The 14477-nt window shown below is 48.2% G+C and overlaps 1 pseudogene; it reads left to right on the top strand.

Annotated features, from left to right (window-relative positions):
• Positions 1 to 12672: 12672 nt before the first annotated feature.
• LOC138747158 (MYG1 exonuclease-like) lies at positions 12673 to 13993 on the top strand (annotated as a pseudogene).
• Positions 13994 to 14477: the final 484 nt, after the last annotated feature.

Below are 14477 nucleotides of genomic sequence, written 5' to 3'. Positions count from 1 at the left end.
GAGTGGAGCAGTTTTCTTAGGTACTGGATCTAGAGCTTCTTTGATTCCGCTGTACATCCCTCTGATGTTGCCGCAATTCGCGCTGTTCTTGATGCGCGCGCTGAGATCCTGCATCGCAGTCCTGGTGGCTCTTTGAACTTTCTGCTTATCAGACTGGTAAGCTGGCAGCGTTGAGGCAGACTCGTCCACTTTATTTTATGCAGTGGTCATTCTGTTGCGCCCCAGAGGACAAAGGATCTCAGGGTTGCATGTGACCTCATATATGTACTCTGACAATAAATCTGAAGACGGGGTGGAGGAGTATCTTCCCTTTTCCTTCTGTCTCTGTTAACAGAGCCAATAGCAATTCTCACCTTTCCTCTTATCATATCCAATTAACACCTTTTGCTGGTCTGGACCCCCAGGCAGTCTTTATGGAAAATATACCTATGTATATTATCTTCATTAATCCATCACTATGTTACAATTCACTCTGTACTTCAATTCCATTGTTTATGGAACATATTGATGTAATTATGTAACGGCCACAGTATGTTGAAAGGTTGGCTGATTATGTGTAGAATTTGCTGACTCCAAAACCTGCTAACTTTAAAACACAAACAGGGAAAATATCTTCATCCCCAAGTTTACACAAAACTGCTAAATTTAAAAGACCAGTCCAGAGAGAAAACATCAAGGTCATATATTGAAATCTAAGAAAATAACAGTGGTTACAGGCACCAGGAGAATAAGCATTAAAACAGGATGAGATCAGGGGAGTAACAGGAGAGCAGATAGGAGAAGCTGGACGGGACAAGGTAGGGGAACCATAGTTGCGAGTGATTTATTTTGAAACAGGCCAGTTACAAGATAAATGTGGTGCAAGGAGAAGTGATAAGAGAACCATGATCAAGAAACGAACCCAGGATGAGCTAATTGGTACAAAACATCAATCAAAGTCGGAGCTAAAATTCTGTGTGTGTATGTGTGTATATATATATAACCAACCAATTTTCCGCTGCAACCGTGTCTGCCTGTCCCGCATCGGACTTGTCAGCCACAAACGAGCCTGCAGCTGACGTGGACATTTGCCCCCTCCATAAATCTTCGTCCGCGAAGCCAAGCCGAAGAAGATATATATATAAAGAAGGGCAGTGTCTTATAGCAACAGGTTTTTCTCTCTCCCCCTCCCCCCCCCTCATCCTCTGGGAGTGGTTTGTCAGCAATGGGAGGCGGTGCGAGGGATCCCTCCTTCCCTCACAGGGACACTCCCTCCTGGCACAAAAGCCCTCAGTGTTGGGCAAGAATGTCCAGCTTCCACATCTTGCTGCAAACTCTGAAACCAATTACTGAATCACTACCATATGTGGAGCCCCAGGGCAGGCTCAACCCAGCTCATCAGGCAGAACTCATACATACACACACACATAAGTGTACATGTGTGTATTTATACACACACAGAAACATGTCTGAACCGACTTATTTTGACTTGTCCAACTTGTTCGGAACTGTAATTTCTTGTGTTCACTACATTCTCGTGACCTGACTCACTGAAAACCAGGCTGACGAGCTGCCTAGGCCCCATTGTCTAGGAGACGGTGTGCCCAGATATCCTCGGCCAAGCAGTGGCCTGGGGTGATGAGGAGCATCGGTGTTGAGTGTGACCATGGAGGAGGTGTTGTTCACCCATTGCTGCCTGTTGTCCAGGAAGCCAAGGATCCAGCTGTAGAGCTGGGGTCAGGGAATGGGCGCGTGGGCCGCTCGACCTCCCCCCCCCCCCCCAACCCGTCCCTGTGCAACCGAACACCACTCCAGCTCCCTCCACACTTTCCCGTGGCATTGCAGCAGCCGGCTGAGGATCAACCAACCATTAGACATGGCAGAAGAAAGAGGCTGATTTAGTTTGGTGTCATGAAGCCAAGACAACCACCTCTCTCCAGGTGGTCCCTCCGCTTTGAGGCCGGAGGCAGGAGTGGATTTTAAACTGCGGACACACCTTTTAGGGGGCGGCCCTACAAGGCTGCTTGCAGCGTTAACTAGTCCAGCAGAAAGGGCCCGTTCAACCGGAGGCGCCTTGAAGCTGGTCGACTGGAGCCCATGGAGGATGGCCGACCAGAGCTGCATCTCCACCGTTGACGTGATGTCAATTGAAGCGCGGTGAAGCAGAAGAGCACAGGATGATGGTGGACCAGGAGCAGGCAAGGGAAATATATATCAGGTGTCAAGGCCATTTCAGGTGCCCTGAACACCCCAGAGGCTGCATATTCTCCCCCCTTGCAGCTAAGGAAGTACTCACCTGAATGCTCTGAAAGCGCCTCCGAGGCGCCAACACCAACCCTCCTCCGGGAGGGATAATTGGCAGAGAGCCGAGCTCACCTGAATGCAGCCATGCTGTAAGCGGCTGCCTGGGGGCGGACTGATGGCGTAGCAGTGATGTTGTCAGGATGAGATGCATTAGCGTGAATCTTGAAAGCATTAATGGCCTTCCCAAGGATTTGGCGTATCTCAGCCTCCACATTGACACAGGCTGATAACATCAGAGGTATTTCCCTTGCCTGCTCCGGGTCCGCCATAATCCTGTGCTCTTCTGCTTCGACGCGCTTCGAAGCTACAGGTCCAATCGACCAGCTCTGAGGTGCCTCTGGATATGAACAGGCCCTTTTAGGTGGACCAGGTAGCCTTTTAGGGCTGCCACCTGAAAGGTGAATCTACAGGTTAGAATCCGCTCCTGCTGCCGCACTCAAGGCGGAGGGTCCACCTGAAAGGGCCCTCAGTTTTGAGTCTGAGAGGTGCAACATCCCCGGTGAGGGCACCAATCCTACTGATCTCCTCCATGCACCTCGTCGGTGTTTGAAAATCCGCGCTACCGCGTCTCAGGCTGCACGTCCAGGTGCGCAGCGCTCCGTCGATCATCCCTCCTGGAGGAGGGTTGGCGTCGGCGCCGCTTCATGCGAGTCCGTCTTCAGCCACAGGTCGGGCGGGGGTGGGGGAGAGAAATTCTGTAGCTTTTACAAGGTGGTTCAGGCCACCTGAAAGGGCCTTCAACGTCGATCAGCACCCGGGTGAAGGTCTTGTGGAGCTGGTGGCCCGAAATACGGCCGGCTGTCTCATGCACGGTGGGGGTGGGGGGAGGGTGACGGCAGCACAAAGACGAGGTTGGAGGAACCTACTATTTCGTACTGTAAAATGAAGCTGGAAATTAGAATCCTTGAAGGTAACATCATTTCCAGCTCTCAACATGTTTATTTCTTCATTTATTGCCACCGGCGGGTCGATTATCCTGACATGGAATATTTTTATTGTAAAAATGGATACTGTCATTACTTGTTGTGACCTTCTCTCTCTCCTCTCCCCCCCCCCCTCTCTCCCTTTCGATGTTATGCTTTGACCGCGTAAATAAACAGCAAATGCAGGAGTTGAAATAATTAGCCATCTCTGCACCTCTGTGGACGCGTCGCTATCAGTCAGGAACAGGTGGAAAGATTTCCACTCGTTGCCTGCCTTGCAGCACCTTCACCGAGTTGCTCTGTTTCGCTTCTACTAATACTCTTGGCATTTTGGTGGCACCAAATCGATTAAGGGATCCAGATTCCAGTATCGCTCCCTGGTCTTAGTCGCAATGGACTCCTCATCGGACTGAACTGACCTCATTGACTCCAGTAGGAAACAATAAAGGCTGTTGGCATTTCCAAGCAGATTATTGTGGCTAATAACGAAGTAATCATAACGCTCCTCCTGGAATAACCAGTGCGCACACTTGCCTCCAATGGCAACGAGCCTCCGTCTCGTTTTGCCAAGTATTGGGAGATGTCATGTTCTTGGTTTTCTGTCTTGTTAAGCTCCACGTTCCCGGTGAGACAGTACGGCAATGAGACCAAACTTGAACATTCGTCGCAGTAAAGAATCTTTCACATTAAAACAAAACGTCCGTACGGCGGCCGGCTCAATGGCCGTCTTCGTTCCCCATAATCCCCCACGCAGCTGGAACTGCTCTGCCTTTCCCTGGCGCTGACCCTGGCAGAGCAGTTCCAGCTGCTAGCGATTTTAGCCAATGATCACGCACACCAGACCTGTAAACACCCCAAACTTGAACCCACTCTCCTCCCGCACCCTCAACTGTTCTCCCCAGTTTGTAAATTAAGTACTGAAATATTGTATGAATGTGATTTCTTGTCATAATTAAATGCACCACCTTTGTTAATGGAAAAATAGTCAGACACAGAGTGAAGCTCCCACTACCCCTCCCGCCACCATTTATTGATGTTGGGGACACATCATCCTGCCCACATTTTCCTACCCCCTTGGTGAAGGGCTTAGGTCTGAAATGTCGGTTCTGTATCTTTATCTTTGCCTCATAAAGTTCCCTGTTTGACCTTCTGTGTTGCTCCAGCTTTGTTTTTTTTATTGCAACTGTTTCTTTAATCAACATCCTGTGCATTAATATCGGGGTTTACGGCCACTGCACGTTTATGACAATAAACTCCTTCTCTCTGGGCATCAGTCGTTTCTGCCAGTCTTATGCTGCCAGGATCAAACATGGTGGCGAGAATCCGTAGCGCGTGGACAAAGTTGTCCACATTACTTCTCTTTGGCTTGGCTTCGCGGACGAAGATTTATGGAGGGGGTAAATGTCCACGTCAGCTGCAGACTCGATTGTGGCTGACAAGTCCTATGCGGGACAGGCAGACACGGTTGCAGCGGTTGCAGGGGAAAATTGGTTGGTTGGGGTTGGGTGTTGAGTTTTTCCTCCTTTGCCTTTTGTCAGTGAGGTGGGCTCTGCGGTCTTCTTCAAAGGAGGTTGCTGCCCGCCAAACTGTGAGGCGCCAAGATGCACGGTTTGAGGCGATATCAGCCCACTGGCGGTGGTCAATGTGGCAGGCACCAAGAGATTTCTTTAGGCAGTCCTTGTACCTCTTCTTTGGTGCACCTCTGTCACGGTGGCCAGTGGAGAGCTTGCCATATAACACGATCTTGGGAAGGCGATGGTCCTCCATTCTGGAGACGTGACCCACCCAGCGCAGTTGGATCTTCAGCAGCGTGGACTCGATGCTGTCGGCCTCTGCCATCTCGAGTATTTCGATGTTAGGGATGAAGGCGCTCCAATGAATGTTGAGGATGGAGCGGAGACAACGCTAGTGGAAGCGTTCTAGGAGCCGTAGGTGATGCCGGTAGAGGACCCATGATTCGGAGCCGAACAGGAGTGTGGGTATGACAACGGCTCTGTATACGCTAATCTTTGTGAGGTTTTTCAGTTGGTTGTTTTTCCAGACTCTTTTGTGTAGTCTTCCAAAGGCGCTATTTGCCTTGGCGAGTCTGTTTTCTATCTCGTTGTCGATCCTTGCATCTGATGAAATGGTGCAGCCGAGATAGGTAAACTGGTTGACCGTTTTGAGTTTTATGTGCCCGATGGAGATGTGGGGGGGGGGCTGGTAGTCATAGTGGGGAGCTGACTGATGGAGGACCTCCGTTTTCTTCAGGCTGACTTCCTGGCCAAACATTTTGGCAGTTTCCGCAAAACAGGACGTCAAGCGCTGAAGAGCTGGCTCTGAATGGGCAACTAAAGCGGCATCGTCTGCAAAGAGTAGTTCACGGACAAGTTTCTCTTGTGTCTTGGTGTGAGCTTGCAGGCGCCTCAGATTGAAGAGACTGCCATCCGTGCAGTACCGGATGTAAACAGCGTCTTCATTGTTGAGGTCTTTCATGGCTTGGTTCAGCATCATGCTGAAGAAGATTGAAAAGAGGGTTGGTGTGAGATCACAGCCTTGCTTCACGCCATTGTTAATGGAGAAGGGTTCAGAGAGCTCATTGCTGTATCTGACCCGACCTTGTTGGTTTTCGTGCAGTTGGATAACCATGTTGAGGAACTTTGGGGGGCATACGATGCGCTCTAGTATTTGCCAAAGCCCTTGTCGAAGGCTTTGGTGAGGTCAACAAAGGGAGCCACAGTAAGGCTGCCAGCAATAAAGATGGCTGCGCCGCCAGCAGCGATGGGGTGACCGGAAGTGGTCTGCGATCCTGCGCGAGATGCTGGCCCGGCTTCCGGCCCTTGGTGTCCGCCTCCTGGCCCTGTATCGGCACCCACGACGGCAACTTCCACTCCGACGAGGCGCTGGCCTGCTCTGACAGCTGCCCGAGTATCAAGTGAGGCCCGACCTCTCACCCCTGGGGGTGGGCCTCCCCCTAACCTCTCACTCCTCAGGGTTGACCTCCCCCTGGGGGCGGGAGTCACCCTGACCTCTCACCCCTGGGGGTGAAGCTCCTCCTGACCTCTCACCCGTTGGTTGGGCTCACCTGACCTCTCACCCCATGGGGTGAGGCTCCCCATACCTCTCAACCCTGGGTGTGGGCTCACCCTGTCCTCTGACCAAAGGTATAAGGTTCACCCTGACCCCTGGGTGTGGGAGTCATCCTGACCTCTGACCCTATGTGCAGGGACCACCTTGACCTCTCACCACTGGGTGAGAGACTCACCCTGACCCTTATCCCCTCAGTGTGGGGTTTAAAAATTGAGGGCTGCCTGGTTGGTGCCGCACAGCGATTTACAGCGATCAGGATCGGGATTTGAATCACACGCTGTCCGTAAGGAGTTTGTAAGTTCTCCCCACTGTTCAAAACATACCATGGGTTGTTGTAGGTTAATCGGGCAGCACGGACTCATGGGCAGAAAGGGCCAGTTACCGTGCTGTATGTCTAAATTTAAATTAAATATCAGGAAAATGGGCCTCTGCAGAATTATATTGCCTTCAGGCAGAGAAAGGATGTCGGGAGGAGTCACGTGATGGAGTAGTGGCTGGTCAAGAAAACCAGCCCTCTCCAGGGAAATAGGAAAAAAGTTAGGAAAAAGCAAAGAATAACAAAAATAGAATACAAGAAATAGAAGATAAAGATACAGAGAAGAGAAAGAAGATGGCTTCCAAGAAGGAGAAAGTAAGAACTGGGAAAAAAAAGTAAAAAAGTCAGCGGAAAAGAAAGAAGGAGGCCTTACCTGCACAAAGGAACAGGACGCTGTGGTGACGAGGAGCGCCCGACCCTCGAGGTCAAACAAAAGTGCGCAGTGCAAAATCAAAGGAGAAAGAGGACACCGGCGGGAGGGGGGATCAGCAGAGGAGCGGGGTGTCACAGAGCAAGCAGCTGAGGGACGCCCAACACCAGAGCTCTCAGCTGGAGGGCAAGGAACAACAGAGGAGCAGCACAGGAGGGGAGGACAGCAACAAGAAGCCCAGTAAGAAGAGGCCCGACAAAGAGATACAAGCAGCTCATCAGGAATAAAAGACACAGACACAAAGAAGAGAAGACACAAAACACAGATACAGATGCAGAAGAAGAGGAAGAAGAGGAAGAAGACAACCAAGATCTTCATAGAGAAATAGAAGGTAAAACTGATGATCAGAATATAGATAAAGTCTTTTTTGAAGAACAAATGCGATCATTAAAAAAAATAGGGAAAAGAGTAGAGAATGTGGAAGAGCGGGAAACGGCTGTAGAAATGGAAGTAAATGAATTAAGAGAAAAATTGGAAGTGACAAAAAAATTAAAGAGACACAAGAGTTGTTATCTCAGAAAATTATAGTAGATGAAATAACATAAAAATAGTGGGCCTGAAGGAGGGTGAAGAAGGCACAGACATGAAGGAATTTATAAAAGGATGGATCTCGAAGGTCCTGTGAATGACAGAAATGCAGGAAGAAATGGAAATAGAAAGGGCACACAGAGAATTAGCTCCAAAACCACAGGCACATCAAAAACCAAGATCCATCTTAGTAAAATTTTTGAGATATACGACAAGAGAAAATATACTGGAACAGGCAAGGAATAAAATTAGAGAATACTGGAATACAAGGGCCAAAAAATATTTTTTTACCCAGACATGTTTTGAACTCTTAAAGAGGAGGAAAGAATTTAATACAGTGAAATCGACTTTATGGAAAAAAAGTTATAAATTCATATTAAGACATCAAGGCGTGCTTAAAATATTTATAACCGGGGAGCAAAACAGACTGTTCTTGGATCTAGAGAAAGTGCAAGAATTCGCAGAACGTTTGCAGGACAGGAGATGAAGAGATGTAACAAGAATGAAGAACGGCGATAAAGTATATATAAAGATGTAAAAACAATGTATATGTAAAGAACTAAAGAGGGAAAAGAGAAGGGAAGGAAGGGAGTAAGGGGGAAAAAAAAGAGAGCTATGTTATAAGTTTAAAAAAAATTGTTTTCTGGAGGGCTGGGTAGAGGGGGAATAACCATCACTGCAAAATCAGTTGACGATGCAAACAAGGGATTTGGGGCAACTCAGAGAGGAGGGGAACTTTTGGGGTTAAGGTATTAGTGGAAGTGGGAACTGCGGGGGTACTTTGTCTTAAATGTGTTGTCATACATTAAGTGTAATAAGAGAAAACTAAGATGAAAATGAGGAAAAGGGGGATGGAGGTGGCAAAGAGATGGAAAAGAGGTGTATGCAAGATACAAGATGGCCATGTTGAACTATATGACTATAAACATTAATGGAATACATAACCAAATTAAAAGGAAGAGGCTACTAAATTTATTGAAGAAGGAAAAAATAGATATAGCATTTGTGCAGGAAACGCATCTAACTGAAGCGGAACATAAACTAAAGAGAGAGTGGGTAGGACATGTAATAGCAGCATCCTATAACTCAAAAGCTAAAGGTGTAGTCATACCAGTTAAAAATGTACCAATCAAAATAGAGGAGGAAATAATAGATCCAGAAGGGAGGTATGCAATGATAAAAGTGTCAGATATACTCAGAATTTTGGAATTTACTCAATATATATGCGCCTAACGAGGAGGATTAAAAGTTTATGAAGGATTTTTTTTTGAAGATTGCAGACACACAAGGAAATAATATTGATATGAGGGGATTTTAACCTTAATTTGGACCCAATGTTGGATAAAACTGGACAAAAGTAAAAAGAATAAAGTAGCCAAATTTATGGTTAAATCAATTCAGGAAACGAAAATGAATAAATGTATTCCATTGGAAAAAAAATAACATATAATTTAAAAAATAAAGTCACAATGTTTGAGCAAATTTGGGAACCATACATGGAACATATCAGAGAGAGCTTGCCTATGACCTCCATCCCCTAAAATGAGAATGAAAATGATAAGACAAAACGACTAGATTCCGTGTGTAATAAATAGATGACACATTTTTCTTGTTTATTTTCCTTTGTGAGAAAATATTGTTTTATGGTTATATTGTATTGTATATGTTGAATATTTATGGGTTTTGGAGGGGGTGGGTAGAGGGGAGGGAGGGAAAGGGGGAAAAAAAGGGAGAAAATACCACTGTAAATTTAATGAGAAACGTTTGTACATATTTTGGTTGATATGGTTCATAGTGTGAAAAATAAAAAAATTATTTAAAAAAAAAAAGGCAGGGAAAGGATGCCCAGATGAAAGTCTACATACAAGGGATGCATAAAATCTTGTCAACAACAAAAAAGGGTTCCCTGTGAAGCAGACACATCTTGGTTCCTTCCGTACTTCTCTCCTCCCGACGACATAAAAAACATTAAAGATTTTTATGTTACACGAGGTGAAAAGAAAACAAGGCTTTCACTTAAATGTGCTGTGACCACTGGGGCTCCCGTTGAGAATGGCTGGTCTCAAGCATTGGTTTTCAAACTGCCCCCCTAAACTCACATCCCACTTTAAGTGATCCCTATTGCCATTGGTGCTCTGTGATTAGTAAGGGATTGCTTGAAGTGGGATGTGGGTGGAAAGAAAAAGTTTGAAAACCACTGTTTCAATCGTCCCTCATTGACTCGTTATGTGCACAGTTTCATAACTCCAAAGGAAATGGCCAATGACAATTTTTCTCAAAGTATTTCAGTAACAATTCAAGATTCAATTTATTGTCATTTTAATAAAAGTGTCTTTTTGCCTGCTGCAAGGCCGACACATTCTCCACCAGCAGGAATTGTCTAAGCGTCTCTTACAGTCAGAGAGAGAGAGAAAGGATCAAGAGAGATTCCCCCAGAGTCACCGAGTGTCCGTGGATTCACCTCCAGCACTTCTGCAGCCACACAGAGTCCAGTCCAAACCATCAGCAACCCGAGCTCCAGATCTGAACCTCCAGGTCCAGAGCAGTGGTCTAGACAGTTTAGAATTGGGTCTGGAACAGTGGTTCTAAACCCCCTCTTCCCACTCACATACCACCTTACTCATCACGGAACACTTATGGCTTAGGGATTACTTGAAGTGGAATGTGAGTTTAAGGGAGGGGATTTGAAAACCACGGTCGAGAGTATTACCTGGAAGGACTTGGGAGAGCTAGAAGGGCCCATGAGAAGGCCTTGGTGAGCAGGATGAAGGACAAGAGGACGAGTTGTGATGGGTCCCATCGGGGGTGCTGGTGGGCACGTGTGCATAGAGTCAGAGCAGGTAGCGGAGATCTGTAATGAATACTTTGCTTCAATATTCACCAAAGGAAAGGACTGTGAAAATCGTGAAGATGCCTCGGGGCGGACTGAGGCGCAAATGCACGTTGACACTGAGAAAGAGGACGTGTTTTTAAAAAAATAGACATACAGCACGATAGCAGGCCAATTCAACCCTACGAGTCCGTGCCGCCCAATTTACACCCCATTAACTTACACTCCCGGAGCACTTTTGGAGGGTGGGAGGAAACCGGAACCCCAGGGAAAATCCACGCAGAAACGGGGAGAACATACACACTCCTTACAGACAGCTCAGGATTCGAACCCCCGTCCCGATCGCTGGCGCCGTAAAGTTATTGCTATGTTAACCGCGACGCAAACTGTGTTTGTAAAGCGTGAAGTTCGTTAAGACGGGATTCACCCATGGCTAATGTGGAAAGTGAGGGAGGAGATTGTGGAATCACTGGCGATGATCTTCACATCATCACTGGAGACAGAAGTACCAGAGGGTTGCAAATGTTGTTCCCCTTTTCCCCTCGTTACAGGAAGGATGTGGAAGCTGTGGAGAGGGGGGCAGAGGGGATTTACCAAGATGTTGCCTGGATTGGAGAACGTGTCTTATGAGGCAAGTTTAGCAGAGCTGGGACTTTTCTCTTTGGAGCGAAGAAGGGCGAGAGGTGACTTGATAGAGGTCTACAAGATTATGAGAGGCATTGATAGGGTGGACAGACAGAGCCTGTTTCCAAGAGCGGGAATAGCAAACATGAGGGGAGGAACATTAGGAGTTAAGTTTTTTTTTAAAACAGTGTTGTAGGTGTCTGGAATGGATTGCCATGGACGGTGGTGGAGTCTGGTACATTAGGGGTGTTTAAGAGACTTTGACAGGCTCATGGATGAAAGAAAAACTGAGGGTTCTTGGTGTGAGGCAGGAAAGGTTTAGTTTACTGAGTAGGTTTACATCGGTTGACACATCGTGGGCTGGGACTGTGTTGAAATGTTCTATTCAGTAAAGGAGTGGAGATAACGTGGGAAATTGTAGACCAGTGAGTCTTATTTCAGTGGTGGGCAAGATATCTTGAGAGAGAGAGAGAGAGAGAGAGAGAGAAAGAGAGAGAGAGAGAGGATTTACAAACATTTAGAAGGATAATCTGATTAGGGATAGTCAGCATGGCTTTGTCAGGGGAAGGACATGTCTCACGGGACTGATTGAATTCTTTGAGGATGTAACAGAACATTGATGAAGGTAGAGTGGTGGATATTGATTCATTAAGGCCTTTGATAAGGTTCCCTGTGGAAGGCTCCATTTGTACATCGCAGTGTTAACCAGTTTGAGAACGTTGCCACTCTCTGTCTCTCCCACAGGATGCACAGATAGTCCGTACGAGGGAGCCTGAGGTTTTGCGGGAGTGTGACGTGGTGGTGGATGTGGGAGGGGTGTATGACCCAGCTATTCATCGTTATGATCACCACCAGAGGTTTGTGACAGCAGGGTTCCACCGGAGCATGGCAGTTCGCTGGGGTCCAGATGGGAGGGCTCGTCCATCTCCTAATGTTGTTCAATGTCAGAGCTGGCTGGAGAGGGGCTGAATGGCTTTGTGTCCCAATGTAACAAGCTGGAGAGGGGCTGAACAGCCATCCATTCCAGTGTGACAGGCCAGAGATGGGCTGAATGGGATCCTATTCCGGTGTAACTGGCCAAAGGGCTGAATGGCCTTGTGTCCCAATGTAACAGGCTGGAGAGGGGCTGAACAGCCTCCTGTTCTGGTGTGGCAGACTGGAGAGGGGCTGAATGGCCTCCCATCCTGGTGTGACAGGCCAGAGAGGAGCTGAATGGCCTTATGTCCCAATGTAACAGGCTGGAGAGGGGTTGAACTGCATCCTATTCCAGTGTAACAGGCCAGAGAAAAGCTGAATGGCCTCATCCTGCTAATCTTCACCTGTCAATTCTCAGGACAAGAATAAATCCCAGAGGGGCTCGGTCTGAAACATCACAGGCACCAAACTTCACTTCATCGATGTGATCGACATGAGGCGGTGTCTTAAAAAAGAAGCTCTATCCTTAAAGACCCCACCACCCAGGCCATGCCCTCTTCACTCTGCTACCATCGGGGAAAAGGTACAGGAGCCTGAAGGCGAGCACTCAGCGGCACAAAGACAGCTTTTTCCCCGCTGCCATCAGATTCCTGAATGATCAATGAGCCACAAACACTGGCTGACTTACTTTTCATGCAGTTTTTATTTATTTTGTAAGGTGGTTTATATAAATATTTGCCCTGTGACACTGCCACAAAATAACAAATTTCGTGACACATTCATGACAGTAAATCCTGATTCTCCCTGCCCCAGGTCCTTCACTGAGACGACGTCTTTCCCGAGGTCTGGTTCCAGACACCAGACCTGGCTTAGCAGTGCAGGCCTGGTCTACTTTCACTTTGGGAACAGAGTCCTGGCTCAGTCCCCGGGGCTGGAGGTCTCTGACAGTCCACTCCCCACTCTACTGGACAAGGTGAGAGCACGAGGTCAGGGGTCCAGCACAGGAGGTCAGGGGGTGGGGTGGAGAGAGAAGATGTGATCATTTGCTGTCGAGGTGTGATAAGTGAAGGCCATCAGGTCAGGGTCAAAGTCAAGTGGCTGGTTCATGATCAAGGGGCTGGGGTTAGGGTCATGAGGTGGGGTCAAAGTCAAGGGCCTGGAGTCAGGTTCAAGGGGGTCAGACCTCGACTCGTTCCACGTTCTAACTCTCCCTATTCTCCCCCACCCCCAGGTGTACGAGAATGTTGAGGAGATCGATGCCATTGAGAACAGGATCCCTCGCTGTGACGGGGTCTTAATACATTATCAACTCACCTCAGCACCCATGTGGCCAACCTCAACCCCCTGTGGAATGCAGCCCCACAGGACACAGAGGTGAGGGCTGCCCCCAATACTTCCCCTTCCCTCCTTCTGCCCCTTCCCACACCCACCTCACCTTTGCTCTCACCCTCTTGCAGGCTGCCTTCGCCAGGGCCACGGAGCTAGTGGGGGGGGTGAGTTCCTGGACTGACTGAACTATTACCACACGTCCTGGCTGCCAGCATGAGGGCTGGTGGAAGAGGCCATCCAAAGGCGGAGGGAGGCGAGGGCCAGGGGCGAGGAGTTGCTCGGGGGCAAGGGTTTTTTGGTGGTGAGGGGTCAGGTCAGGGGAAGGGGTGAGATAGAGTGAAAGGTGAACAGTAGAGGGGGTTCCCAAGGAACTGAGAGGTATGGGGTGGTGGTTCTTCCACCTGGATCCATTTCAGGTCAGTCCCAGTGTGGGCCAGTCTTAGTGGAGGTCAATCCCAGACCCAGTGTGGACCAAACCCAGTATTGGCCAATCCCAAGGACCACCCTCTCTTTTGCAGGAGGATGAGAATGGAGAGATCATGGCCCTGAAGCAAGGAGGGTGCCCGTGGGAAGAACATCTCTTCGAATTGGAGAAAGAGCTCAAAATTGAGCCACCCATCGTTTATATTGTACGTGGACCCCCAGGGACACTGGCGTGTCCAGTGTGTTCCAGAAACACCAAAATCCTTCACAGGTGAGAGTAGAGAGGGAATAGCAGCAAGCACTTGGGTTTGTTCTATTTACCAAATAACACTCCCCCCCACCCCCCCCAAACCCCTGGATCAGATCACAGCCTGTGACCCACTCCCGGGGATCTGTTATTCTATATATAAACCCCCTGTACCTCTGGATCATATCCCAGCCTGTAACCCCCTCCTGGGGATATTATTTTATATATAAACCCCCTGTATCCCTGGAACAGATCGCAGCCTGTAACCCATTCCAAAGGATCTGTTATTCTATATATAACTCCCCCAAACCCCTGAATCAGATCCCACCCAGCCTGTGACCCACTCCCGGAAATCTATTATTCTGTATACTGAATCCCATTTCCCTTCCCCTGGACTGTTCACCCTCTCTCACCTCTCCCACAGGCTACCTCTGCCAGAGGATTGGCGAGGGCTCAGGGACACCGAACTGTCCAACCTAAGCAAGGTTGCAGGCGGTATTTTTTTTACACGCCACAGGTTTCATTAGAGGCAACGTCAGCAAGGAGGGGACTCTGCAGAT

This window comes from Narcine bancroftii, chromosome 12 (assembly GCF_036971445.1).
Source record: "Narcine bancroftii isolate sNarBan1 chromosome 12, sNarBan1.hap1, whole genome shotgun sequence".
NCBI lineage: Eukaryota > Metazoa > Chordata > Chondrichthyes > Torpediniformes > Narcinidae > Narcine > Narcine bancroftii.
This window is presented reverse-complemented; position numbering and strand designations above follow the sequence as displayed.